Here is a 4120-nt window from a genome sequence, read left to right on the forward strand (position 1 = left end):
AAACATGAGTTTGAGTAAACTCTGGGGATTGGTGATGGACAGGGAGGCCTGATGTGCTGTGGTTCATGGTGTTGCAAAGAGTCAGACATGACTGAGTGACTGAACTGAACTGATCTAAGTTGTCTATTCAATGTTTTTCTTGTTTCTTGAGGTAGGATTGTATTGCTATAAATTTCCCTCTTAGAACTCTTTTTGTTGTATCCCATAAATTTTGAGTTATCGTGTTTTCGTTGTCATTTGTTTCTAGAAATTTTTTGTTTCCCTTTTGATTTCTTCAGTAACCTGTTGGTTATTTAGAAATGTGTTGTTTAATTTCCATGTGTTTGTGTTTCTTACAGTTTTTTTTTCTTTTCTTGTAATTAATATCTAGTCTTATAGCATTGTGTTCAGAGAAGATGCTTGATAAAATTTCAATTTTCTTAAATTGACTGAAGTTTGATTTGTGAACCAAGATATGGTATATCCTGGAGAATGTTACATGGTGCATGTGAGAATAAGGTGTATTCTTCTGCATTTGGATGGAATACCCTGAAGATATCAATGAGATCAGCATCTCATCTAATATATCATTTAAGACTTGCGCTTTCTTATTAATTTTCTGCTTTGATGGTCTGTCCATTGGTGTGAGTGGGGTGTTAAATTCTCCCACTATTATTCTGTTACTGTCAATTTCTCCTTTTATGTCTCTTAGTGTTTGTCTTATGTATTGAGGTGCTCCTTTGTTGGGCACATAAATATTTATAACTTATGTCTTCCTCTTGGATTGATCCCTTGATCATTATGTGGTGTCATTCCTTATATCTTATAATCCTTATGTTAAGGTCTATTTTGTCTGATATGAGGATTGCTACTCCAGCTTTCTTCAAGAACAAAACTAATTAAAGCACAAACTGGAAAACAAAACTAAAGCAAGGTGCCCATTGCAGAATAAAGCAATGAAAATAAAATGAATAAATATGTTGAGAGGAAAGGAGATAAAGAAAAGAAAGAAAGAATATATATGCAAAGTTAAATAGAGGTAGATTAAGATTTATATATGTTAAAGATTAACTGCAAGGGGAAAAGAACAGGAAAAGCAAACAAAGGAATAAATGTAGCAAAAATAGTAATAGGTTTAAAAAATTAAAAATTAAATTAAAAAAGAGAAAAGAAAAAAAAGAGGAAACTCCACAGAACTGCAAAAGCCCAGTGTAGAGGCAGAGGTTTATGACAACAATAAAAAATGTGACCGAGGAAAAAGAAAAAAAATGCTCAAAAACTTAATTGGATTTCTTAGTGCTAATAAAATTGACAGCTGCAATGGGGGAGGGGGAGAAGGAAAAAAAAATCCAAAATAATCTACAGAACAAGCCAAAAAAATAAGAATAATAAATGTTTTCTTGAGTCACTGCTGTCAGAGTCCTTTCCCACGCGAAATCACAGTCCCCCCGATGCTTTCTGGACATGCTCTGGGGGCTCCTCAGATTCTAATCTGGTCCTACTCCTGTGTGTTCTTGCCTCCAATGTCCACAGCTATCAGAGCTAGTGCGTTTTCTTATGTGGGAGCTCTCAGTTCCTTTTATGTATTCCATAGACACAGAGTCTTCTTAGGTGATCATGTGGATTTAATCTGCAGCTTCTACAGCTTCTGGGAAGGTTTTGAATCTTCTTCCTTAGCCACACTGCCCCTGGGTTTCAATGGTGGTTTTATTTCCACCTCTACATGTGGGTCGTCCACTGGGGTTTAGCTCCTGAGGCTGTGCTGGAGGGCTTGAGTTTGCCCCTGTGAGGGCCAGGTGTGTAAATGGTGCACTGCTTGGTTCACAGGGCTTCTGGCAGCACCAGGTACTCAGGGGTTTAGCAGCTAGGGCAGCAGGAAATATAGTGCTCTAGAGATGTAAGCAAGTGAGGTCACTCAGTCATGTCCGACTCTTTGTGACCCCATGTACTGTAGCCTACCAGGCTCCTCTGTCCTTGGGATTTTCTAGGCAACAGTACTGGAGTGGGTTGCCATTTCCTTCTCCAGAGGATCTTCCCAACCCAGGGATCGAACCTGGGTCTCCTGCATTGCAGGCAGATGCTTTACCATCTGAGCCACCAGGGAAGTGCTCTAGAAGGGTATGACAACCAGTATTAGCCAATACGCTCTGGTATTCTTGCCTGGAAATCCCCTTCTCTGCCAGAGAAGCCTAGCAGGCCACAATCTACAGGGTCGCAAAGAGTCGGACAGGACTGAAGTGATTCTGTGCACACAAATACAAGACCGTTTTTTTGCCTGTGGCAGCTCTGCCCCAGTGAGAGTTGAGTGTGAAGGTGGTGCAGCTGCTTGGCTTGCAGGGACCCAGGTGGCGCCAAGTATTCAGGGTCACAGACTGCCTCTGTGGCAGGAGTTATGGCCCTATCAAAATCTTTTTTCAAGCCTCTTGTAGCTGGCGATCAGAAGGCCTCTTTGTCGAGTCTTTTTCCGTAGCTCTGCCTGCCCTCAGGCACTTAGAGGGCTCCTTGCCTGGGGGCCCTTCCCTCCTTTCTCTGGTGTTCCCTGCGTCAGGGCAGGTAGAGGGGCCCCCCGACTGGGGTCCTACTCTGTAGATCCGTGCATCAGGCACTTAAAGTGGCTCCCTGGGTGGAGTCCTACTCTGTAGTTCAGTGCCTTAGGCGCTTGATGGGCCAGCCTCCCTATTGTTCAGCTGCCTATGCTGGCATGTAGAGAGAGAGGCTATGGTGATGGCTCCACCCCTTACATGTGACTCAGCAGTATCACCTTGCTTCCATGGCTGCCTGGCTTTCCTCCACAGGCAATTTCCTACCATGATCTCCTCCCTCACCTCCTCTCGTTCTGTCTCTCTGCAGTCAACAGCAGCCGTCGCACTGGGGATTGCTCCATGATCCCTAAACTCCAGCTCCCAGCCACTGCCCTTTCCAGGAGACCTGGTTCCTGCCCAGCATATGTATGGCTGTGGCAAGTACAGTCTGATTTTCATTCCATTTAGGCTGCCACAGATCAACTGTTTCACACTCAGCCTTAAATGTTTCTCCTCTGACTCGACAATTGCCCCGCTGTGGGGATCAGCTCAAGCCCAATTCTCTGATTGGTTCTTGGTGAGATAACAGGGTGGTTAACATGATCATTCCTTAGGTGCCAATAGGTCTGGGGCCTCATGATCATCAAATAGTTAATTTCTTGCATTTGGTGGGAGTTTTAGCATCTGTAAACAACTTGGGAAATGTGCATCAGCTACTGTTATGTAGGCACTTCAGAGGAGCTGCAGTGGAAGATATGGGGGAGGGACTTGTCCCTGGAAGATGAGGCACACATGCTCTGTAATTCTTGCATGGCCCACGGGTTGTTTAGCTACAGATACTGGCAGACTTCAAAATTAGGCACTCATACAAGTGCAACCCAGAACTTGGGGATGTCCAAATCACCCCATGAAGCAGCCTTTGACTGATGGGGGACAGAAGCCCACCGACAAATGCTTTTTATTTTCTTCTCTCAGGCAGAGGGTGGAGATAGGCATGGGATAAGCTTTCTCAGCTGTTTGATGGGATCAAGATGTCAGTTGTCTCTCAGAGTAAAGGCTGATCACATCACACAGGCTTGTGCTGGCTCTCTTGGTCCCTATCCCTCATGCCTGTTCCTTGAATGAACTACTCATGTGCCAGCTTCTCTTGTAGAGTGGACTCTGGAAAAGCCTGTGCTAAAGGAGTGCCTTCTCAATCTAAATCTGCATACCCTTTAAGATTTTTCCCTGGAGTCATTACAATATTTTTTAAAAATGTGACTATGTATGCACAATTCTCTCTCCCATTTAAAAGCAAAGGTCATTTTTTTTTATTCATTATTATCTCCCCAGAACTCAATAAAAAGTGTTGAATGAATACAATGTTAAAACTTTTCTCTAAACCCCAAACTTCTGTGGGTGATCAAAAGCCGCATAACTCTATCTGACATTTGTTGGAGGTGGGGTTTAGTGAGAAAGATCTAGTTTTTTTTTTTTTTTCCCAGTATTCTCTGATTTTTCTCATTATGAGGTGATTGAAAAATATATTTGACATTAATTGGAATAAAACAGAATTTTATTTATCCTCTCAGCAGATTTACAATTTCTAACCTAATTTCTTCTCCCCAATTTGATGCATT

General features: G+C 42.7%; 1 non-coding gene across 1 annotated transcript; it reads right to left on the reverse strand.

The window, feature by feature from the left end:
* On the reverse strand, positions 2012–2083 carry TRNAC-GCA. Its single transcript has one exon. It is a non-coding gene; the product is annotated as a tRNA-Cys (tRNA).

Source organism: Capra hircus, chromosome 7, assembly GCF_001704415.2.
Source record: "Capra hircus breed San Clemente chromosome 7, ASM170441v1, whole genome shotgun sequence".
Lineage (NCBI taxonomy): Eukaryota > Metazoa > Chordata > Mammalia > Artiodactyla > Bovidae > Capra > Capra hircus.